Here is a 10,620-nt window from a genome sequence, read left to right as displayed (position 1 = left end):
TCTGTCCAACAAATTAAGATGAGAATCAGCAGCTGAAGACCAGACAGGAGAACAATACTCAAAACAAGGTAGAATGAAAGAATTAAAACACTTGTTCAGAATAGATTGATCACCGAAAATCTTGAAAGACTTTCTCAATAAGCCTATTTTTTGTGCAATTGAAGAAGACACACACCTTATATGTTTCTCAAAAGTAAATTTACTGTCGAGAATCACACCTAAAATTTTGAAAGAGTCATATGATATAGTTTTTTTATATACATTTCAAAATAATGGTAATTTTATTCATTTATTCTTTTTTTAAGAATGTAATTTCAATTTCCGTCATATATACTTTTTATATACATTTCAAAATAACGGTGTTAGTATTATTCCTATCATTATTTTTTCCGTAGCTCTCTGAATTGTAATAAGCTTATGTTCTAAGGCTTTAGTAAAGCTCAGAGGTTTTGATGCTGAAGTTGAAACTGGTAGGACCATTTGATTAAATACTATTCTTTTCAGAGAAAGTGGCAATTTTCTTTTCCTCATTTTATTTTCCAAAAGCTCGTATCCCTTTCTTATCCGGCTTTATATATATATATATATATATATATATATATATATATATATATATATATATACATATATATATATATACACACACACACACACACACACATATATATATATATATATATATATATATATATATATATATATATATATATACCACACAGTATTCTAGAAGTTTTATTACAGCTGTGATCAAGTTGTGGAATGATCTTCCTAATCAGGTAGTTGAATAAGTAGAACTTCAAAAGTTTAAAGTTGCAGCAAATGTTTTTATGTTGAACAGGGTGACATAAGTCTTTTTATAAATATATATGAATTATCTGTTTTAATTTAGCTAATGTTTTTTAAAATATTTTATTTTAATTTTTCGTTACTTCTTATATCGTTTATTTATCTCCTTGTTTCCTTTCCTCACTGGGATATTTTTCCCTGTTGGAGACCTTGAGCGTATAGCATCTTACTTTTACAACTAGGGTTATAGCTTGGCTTTTAATAGTAATAGTAATAATAATAATGATAATAATAATAATAATAATAATAATAATAATAATAATAATGTACAGTATACACACGCACACACATATATATATATATTTATATGTATACATATATATAAATATGTATATATATGTGTATATATATATATATATATATATATATATATATATATATAAACCTAGAAGATAGAATATGGAAATATATAATTTTGGATTAGCCTTCCTGAAAAAAATGGTAATCGTTATACGAATGTTTTCTTGCGATATTTATGTACTTGGGTGCATAGGCCCATCTAAATACTTTTGATTATGTTTCTGCTTTTGCAGAGCCCTGAAAACTTGATTTGGCTTCAAAATATCTCAACCTCAAATTCTATGTAAAATAATTAGCTAATCAAATCAAATATGCCTGTAAATCTTTTATAAAATAAATATGAGTAGGTTACTTGACAAAACTTTAGAAGTTTTGCTCTGCTCTCCCGTAATTGTACCATTTGAATGTTAGTTCCTTATCTTTTAGACCGAAGCCATCTATGAATAAGAGGTTTGTCAATCGCTTTCATTTTTAGTATTATGATATGTAAATGATTTACGAAAGAGAACTTGAAAAACAGCATTTATCTGAGAAAAATACCTTTAGTTCGAAATCCTAAAATAAACTAAACTTCAGTTGAAAGAAAGAAAAGAATTTCTAGAAACGATTCACGCTTAATCGGAGACATGATTGGTTAATTACTGATTTCCCAGAGTAATTCAATGAAGATTCCTATCGAAGAACCAGCGTTGGATTCCCAGTATTTTTTTCTTTTACAAAAACCAGTCGCAGGAAAAGATTTAATGGCTTCCCTCGAGGGTTTCCTGTAGATAGAATGATGCATTGTATAGCTTTTCTGAAAACACCGTTTGCTATAATATCCAGAATATGAAGTGAAAAGTATTCCAAAATATATTTGGGCCTTGTTTGCTGACTTTTACAACAAATGTAGCTGTTTCTGGCCCACTGCTGGACAATTGCCTCAGATATGTCTTTATTCATGCTTGAGGTTTAGCTATTTTCATAACCACACCCGCCACTGCGCATTAGTGATAGTGGGAGACTTTAGTCTGATCGTTTATATCAAACCAACATAGTATTGGTGTTTCTGACTAGCAGGGTAGAAAAAAATCAGGAATTTGTCTTTGAAAATGAAAACAATCCATCTAATGGATCTAATCAGATTTTCAAAATTTAAATAGATTTTTTTTTATTCAAATATTTTTTTCAAAACACTTAATTGCTGCTGTTAATTTTATATTTCAATCTTATGAGAGTTTTTTATGGTGTTATACTTGATCAATGTTAAATGAAACCATAGTTTAATATACCTCATAATTAAATTTATTGTTATTATCAACAAAAAGGCCTTGCTTTGATTTTTTATGACTTTGAATATTTTTCTTACAAGAGATGGCAATGATTCACCAGTGCCTTACTTGCTAGGACCAGAACAGGATCAGTACAGGAAAGACTTATTTCCCAGATTTTCCTTTTACAACTACAAATTTTCTCCCTTCCTTCATATATATATATATATGTATATATATATATATATATATATATATATATATATATATATATATATATGGTTAGATTACGAGATACTGAAGACAGTGTTTTTCATTTTGATTGGAATCTTGATTTTTATACTCTCATTTAAATCGATGTAAATCACTTGATTTAAATCAAACTATTCCTACTAACTAGTACAACTTTGATGATCATGTTTATACATAAACCCTTTCCCCACGTTAAAGTATATGTCATTAATTTCAATTTTCTTTAAGTACTTTGTTATTCAACATTTTCACCAAAAAATCTATAAATTCAATTTTAAATTAATTCTTCTCTTAAGAAGAGGAATTATGACTTTAAATGTTTGTTAATTACCCCATATAAGCAAGAAAATAATATATATATATATATATATATATATATATATATATATATATAATCATTTTGAAACAATTAAAAATATCTTGGTACCCACGCATAGCCGTGTTCAAGAGCACAATCTTGTGCAAAGACACAAAAAATATAAAACTATTGTAACGTTTGATATTAGAAAGTAATTAAGCGAAATTTCAAAAACTGGAATGTATATGAAGAATAGACAGCAAAAGACATATTCTAATAATATATAGTAACTAAAGTGCCCTCAGAGTTTAGTAATGACTTATGCAATTGATAAGCATAGACTCTGAAACCCAATGTTCTCGCTTATTCCTATTATTGGTGATCCTTTAAATCTTGTTTACCAATAGTTGTATTACAAATATTGTTAATGTTTTCTACTCGTTATTTGGATAGATCTGTTTCTTTATAGCAATTTTGTTTTAATTAACAATGACAGGCTTAGAGGTAATCCATGTTTATATTTTTGCTTCTCCTACGACTATTTCCTCTAGTACATGTAATTTTGTGGATTATATGAAAATATATGTACACACACATATATATATGTATATATACTGTATATATATATATATATATATATATATATATATATATATATATATATATATATATGTATATCATCATCATTATTACTATTAATATCATTGCTTGCTGAGCTACAACCCTAGGTAAAAATGCAGGATGCTATAAGCCCAAGGGCTCCAACAGGGAAAATACCCCATTGAGGAAAGGAAATAATGTAATAAATAAATTGCAAGAAAAGTAATAAACAATAATAATAAAACATTTTGATAACATATAAACTTTTAAAACATTAAAAAACTAGAGGAAGAGAAATATGATGGAATAGTGTGCCTGAGTGTACCCTCAAGGAAGAGAACTCTACCCCAAGACAGTAAAAGACCATGGTACAGGCTATGGCACTACCCAAGACTAGAGAACAATGGTTTTATTTTGGCGTGTCCATCTCCTAGACAAGCTGCTTACTATAGCTAAAGAGTCTCTTCTACCCTTACCAATAGGAAAATAACCAGTGAACAATTGCAGCGCAGTAGTTAATTTCTTGAGCGACAAAAAATTGTTTGGTCATCAGGTGTTGTCAGGTGTATGAGGGCAGAGGAGAATATATAAAGAAATATGCCAGACTATTCGGTGTATGTGTAGACTAAAGGAAAATAAGCCGTAACCAGCGAGAAGGATCCAGTGTAGTACTGTCTGGCCAGTCGAAGGACCCGATAACATCAGCGGTAGTATTTCAACGGGTATATATATTATGAAATATTATTTTTTGTAAATATATAATAAACAAAATAAACTCACATTTATGAAATAGAAAATTTATTCTTAGCTTAGAAATGATCATTCGTTTTTCTCTCTCTCTCTCTCTCTCTCTCTCTCTCTCTCTCTCTCTCTCTCTCTCTCTCTCTCTCTCTCTCTCTGTATATATATATATATATGTGTGTGTGTGTATATATGTATGTATGTGTATATATATATATGTATATATATATATATATGTATATATATATATATATATATATATATATATCTATATATATATATATATATATATATATATCTCGCCTATGTATCAAGGAGTTTTCGCTCTACTAGGACTTCTTTTCGTTTTGATAAATTCCCTATATCAGCTCTCTTCTTCAGGCATGTGATGACAGACTACATTTATTAAACCACCAAATAATCAACCAGATAACAAATTCAAGTTTTATGTGACTTAGAGCACACTAAGATTTAAACGGCATTCGAATTAAAATATGAAGAGCACTCGGAATAAAATCTAAAACCTTTTAGTGATAAGAAAATTCCATTAGTTAGCTGTATATTTGAATACATATGTATAAGGGATTGGTTGCTTATCCGGTGTGGAATGTAATATAGTTGAATTGAAACAGAGTTTATACCATAGTCAGTCATAGATAACAGATATTCAATTTTTTATGAGATGGATGAATTTTTTCAATTTTATTTCCATTATTCTAGTTATGGTCTCTAGTTTGACTCCATAAAATCTCTTTTCTTTTCATTATTAATTTCTGTTTTTTTTTTTCTACCGTGCTATGTATGAATGAATTTTTTCCTTTTTTGATAAAACGATTCTCTAACTTCTTTTAGAAAATAATACTCCAGTATTTAAGCAGCTGTCGTCCGCACATACCACTAAACAATGCATATTATAAGGTAATTGATATAGTTTATATAATTACGTTTAGGAAAATATTTTGACAGATAAATACCTTTGATAATTATAGCAAAAATATTAATATATGATTACGGTTTAATCAAACACCTATTACTAAACGAGGTTGCCATTATACAGGAAATAAATAACAGTACTTTGCCATTACAGCCTTTATTGCCCAATGAAAGGGGAATCCTTCCTGCTATCGGTTTTTAAAGTATTTCATCATATGCTTTTAAATGACACCAGTCAATAGTATCAGAAAGGAAAATATTTTCATCTTGAACTCTCTATTTACTACTTGAGGCCAAAAATTAGACAATTAATGGTTTGGTTAAAAAAATTGACATAAACCAATATTCATATTTTTTATAACTTTGTTCTGATAATTCGAAATGATACTTACTTCTATGATTTCATACTTATTACAACTTACCATATCCATAATCTACCTTTATTTTAGCAATTTGAAATTCTCAATATTAGACACTATATATTTTTCCTGCTCATGTGGAAACTTTTACGTTTTTACTAACTATTAGAGTAGATATGTTGTATTCAGGTAACTGTTCTTTATTGCATTCATTAAATGTTCACTTTCCCATTGGTTTGTGTATGAATTTTTGAAGAAACCCATTTATACTCATCGTTTACGTAACTTAAATCCAAAGGATCTAATACTATCTGTCTTAGAAGTTCCTTTTGAAAATAGCTCGCTCTGAGACATGTATTTTCTTTTCCTTTATAGATAAACATCACGGCCCTTTCTTCATTTGCTTTATCGGTAGCTGTTTGTTGACCCGCGTATTTTATAGAGAACTACGTTTCCATTTAACAATAAGGAAACATTCTGTGCAATTTAAATTTTTTTTTTCACTTTCGCACAATATTTCTCCCACACATAATTGAATATAATATAACATATTTTGCTGATAGTATTTCAGAAGCCTTATTGTTGAAATTGAATGAATGATTGTTATATATTTGAGGTGAATATTTGTTATTCTTAATAACTGATTTTTTATATAATTTACTGTAAATGTGCAATATTTAATTTCAAACGAATTTGGAAAACGCTTAGACTTGAAATTAATATCTCCATTTACGGACATCAAAGAGGCTTACATGATTTGTGAACGTTAAGAACCTCAATGATAAATATATTTACATATGCATGTATACCTTATTCAAAGGAAGCGAGGAATGATTCAACATGGAAGAAAAACAGAAATACGTTTCTTGTCATTATTTAATAAATTATTCTATCCATTGGATGCACTATTACACGATACAATAAAACAAGAAAAATGGAATACAATTATTCCTCAGCATTGCATATACCTTACCCATTTACTACTGTGCATTCTCCTAAATAGATATTCTATTTTATAGCTAGAGATAAACTGCTTTCTTAAACGAATGTAAACATGTAAAGTTGCTTATTATATTACAGCTCTGTAATACCTGTGTAGGCTTTTAGATCACCATTTCTTGAGAGCCTATCTTTTTATTTAGACAGTTGACGGTGATTCATACTGCCATTCCCATTTTCCTTCTTTTATTGAATCATGCAGCTACTTATTTTTCAAATAATATGCTGGTGTTGCTGATGATAACTTGATTTAGTTAAGCTACAGGTTATGCGATCTCCGCCTCTAGTAGATTTCACAACCTCTTCAGGCGAAGTTAAATTTTCAGGGGTCAATACAGAATACCGGATGCATGATAATGATGATGAGATAGGCAAAGCAGCGACTAGATACCTAGCAAGGGCGGAGCCTGGCACCTTTCCGCTTTCCTGGTCGGTTCTCTATACAGTGTTTTCTTTTTCATACTCCTGGATATGATCGGGAGCCAACCGTAATATAGTAGCCTTAAGCGATCTAGAAATAGATAAACTTTTTCTTCCTTTCAAAAGGGGCGAATAAGTTGTGTGTACTGTCATCATAAGGATATAATGTTATTTAGTGTAGCAAGGTGTATGGTAGGACTTTGGTCAAGTAAGACAAAAAAGGTAGGGATTAACTAAAAAGGAAATTTGATTTGGGTGAGGCAAAAGATATGCGAATAAAGCTATATGTGGCATAAGTGATGCTAAAAACACCTAGATATGAATTTAAGAAAAGGTATATGGGAATTTGCCTAGGATATATCCAGATGAATATAATTCTAAAGTTTTCACTTTAGGTTTTTCTTTATATTACCCGCAATATTTGCTCATAGTTGAACATACCATTTTCACTTTTAGGATTTGATTTAACATAAATTTCTGCCTTTCCTCACATTTCCTTAAGAATTAATATATGCTGCCATTCCTAAACTACTTCCCAGTTTATACATATATTATGAATATTTTGGAATATCACTTACACAATACATATATTTGAACAAGTCCCCTAATTTCATGTCTAAATGTATATTCGTTTGCATAATAGAATTTTTACAAATCTCCATAGATTTGATTCTAATATATTTCTGTTTAAACCTTATTCCTCTTTAAAGGACTCTTAAAGACCAAATTTCCTTTTGTTCCCCCATCTAATCTATCTTTTAGACCCTGTGTTTAAGCTTCTCCATAGTAATAGTTTATTTTCCTCTGTGGTCTCCCTGTTTTAGTGTAATTACATGGACTTTACAACCACGAAGTTGTCGTTTTTCTTTTTATGCCACGAAAGGCGAATTTGGAGGACTTTCCTCTTTACACTTTTCCAGAGATAAATGCTTAAAAACCAAATTAATCTAATGCAAATGATTAAGGACAGACGAGCGTAAAGACTGACCGAGAGCACATCAATAAAGACTTGATGAATTTATGATTTTCTTTTTCCCAGAGAAATCACATGTTCAATATCCGGGTCCATTTTATAGGATTTAAAGAATACTCGTGTATTTTTTTTTTTTTTTTTCATTTGCATGTTAAACGGTTCAACTCAGGTTTTCATTAGATAATTGCATTTTTTTTTATTCTGTGAAATATATAGGACTTCCGAGCATTTTATATCTATCAAAATATCTTTGAAATATAAAATAATTCTAGCATTCTCTTGGGTTTCTATAAAAATTTGTTAGGAATAAAATATAGATAATCAATACCTCTTCAGTATTCCTATACTCATATTGTTATTTGATATTAATAGGTCCACACAAAAATTCCTGTTCCCGAGAATTTTCTGAAGATCTATTTGATTCCAGTTTCTTATGATGGCTAGTTTTTTTTTTTCATATTTTACTAGAAAATGACGAAGACTAAACACGAGTGTTTGTTAACTATCCTCAATCGTTATATTTTTTTTTTTTCAGAAAAAATACATTTCAAGGCATCTTAAGAGTAATATCTTTGAGGAAAATGCAGAATAATTCTGAACATACATTGAAATAAAGAAATTTTTTATCCATAACTTGGATGATTATTTCATGGATGAGTGCATGCATGTACTAGTGATACAGTGTCATTAGTGGTACAAGATCTTATCTAAATTAGATTAGTAATCATTATTCATACAATCAATTTCAGAATTTAATGTAAGCTATCAATCAAAATTTCTTGTGAAATAAAAAACATACAATGATTAACCAGAGACGTATTAAAAACTCTGATTTACATATCAGACATTCCCAGTAATGACTTTTTTGCAATTTTGTCTTCTAGAGTCCAAAGGTCTCTGACTATGTTGCTAATTTTGTTTTAATGTATGAATTATCCGTTTAAAAAAAACCAAGATTAATTAAGATGTCCTACTTGGAGATTTGTTGTTTCTATCATGTTTTGTTAACTGTATCGTACAGTATGTAACTGATTCTACGTCAATAACGGAGGAGAGATTCTTTCGGTTATTAACGTCATATTATTTTCAGTGTCAATTATAAATTATAACTTTATATGTTTTAACTATCTCACTTCATTTACAAAGTGCCGTACAGTTAGGGGTACCTGCTAAGTAAGCATTAATGATTGACTAGTGGCATTGATTATCTGTTGACAAGAAATAATATAGATAAAAGAAAAAAAAGAAGGTCAATGAGACTTAGATATTAAATACCCTCTTTTTGTCTTTAAGGCCTGGGATAGTTATGGACATTTACTGGGTCTTCTGGCTGTTTTCAAGCTATAAAATCCGGTATACATGGTTCTACGCTGTGTATCCGAGTAACGTGAGGTGTTGAGGCCATTGTTTAGTATGTATTTCTCAAAACATTCTTCCCTACTATAACATAATGTTAAACCTTTTAGGTTAGTACAATTTGCATCCCTCCAATCAGATTAGGCATGAATTTCAAAGGGAACATCAGACATGAATGCAATACCTGTATTACAGAGGGTAATATCCTAGTTATATAAAACCTTTCATATGACTTTTCTTGTGGTAAATTCTAGTTTGAAATGAAAAAAAAAAGTAAAAGGTTGCATAATACAGACTTTAATGTTTCATATATAAAACTTTGAGTCTCTACCAAACAGAAGAATTCGGGCAATACTTATCAACCAGATTTTATACGAACTTGGGTTAACGTATAATATATCATGTTATCAAGGAATCGAAAGGAAGGTACAACATGAAATTGATACAGGGACCACATTACGAGAAGAAAATTTATGTTTTAAGCCAATTTGAGCAAATGATGGAGTTTCATCCTCAGATGGATTAATATTACTCTAACTTGAATTACAGTACACATTGCAGAGATCCTCTCTCTCTCTCTTCTTTCTCTCTCTCTCTCTCTCTCTCTCTCTCTCTCTCTCTCTCTCTCTCTCTCTCTCTCTCTCTCTCTCTCTCGTTTTTTTCCAAACTAATCAGGAATTCTCCCTCAAAGAGCATTAAAAACAAACGTTTCCTTCCCCATATTTTTCTTTTCCCTCGGTGGGATATTAAGGTATCCAGTGGTAGCAGAATTCATGGCTGCACAAACTAAAATGTGTTTCTTTTATATACCTGTCTAAAGCGAGAGCTTAGTGCTCGAAATCCTTCGTCCCATATATATTCACCGTGAGAATTTTTGCTGCTGTCCCTTATTTTATCACATTTTTAACAATTTCCGAGAAAAATCTATCAAGATTTCCAATTTTCTCGTCTATATCATATAAAGTTATAGTGAGAACTAACTTTAAAAAAATATGAACAACAATTCCATTTGTTGGTCTTCATAGTTAGGAAAAAGAACTTTGTGATCCTAATAATAGAAGTTTTCAATTAATAATAGGAATAAAAGTAAAATACTGATTAATCTTAAGGATGAAGGCGACAATGATTGCTGTGATGGTTTTAATGCTACGAGAGACATCCTCTGCAATACAAATCAGTAATAATGTTGACACACACACACTATATATATATATATATATATATATATATATATATATATATATATATATATATTTATTTATTTATTTCTGAGTAGGATACCTTTACCCAGAC

This window comes from Palaemon carinicauda, chromosome 4 (assembly GCF_036898095.1).
Source record: "Palaemon carinicauda isolate YSFRI2023 chromosome 4, ASM3689809v2, whole genome shotgun sequence".
Lineage (NCBI taxonomy): Eukaryota > Metazoa > Arthropoda > Malacostraca > Decapoda > Palaemonidae > Palaemon > Palaemon carinicauda.
The sequence above is the reverse complement of the archived record's forward strand: the minus strand, read 5'-3'. Positions refer to the sequence as shown.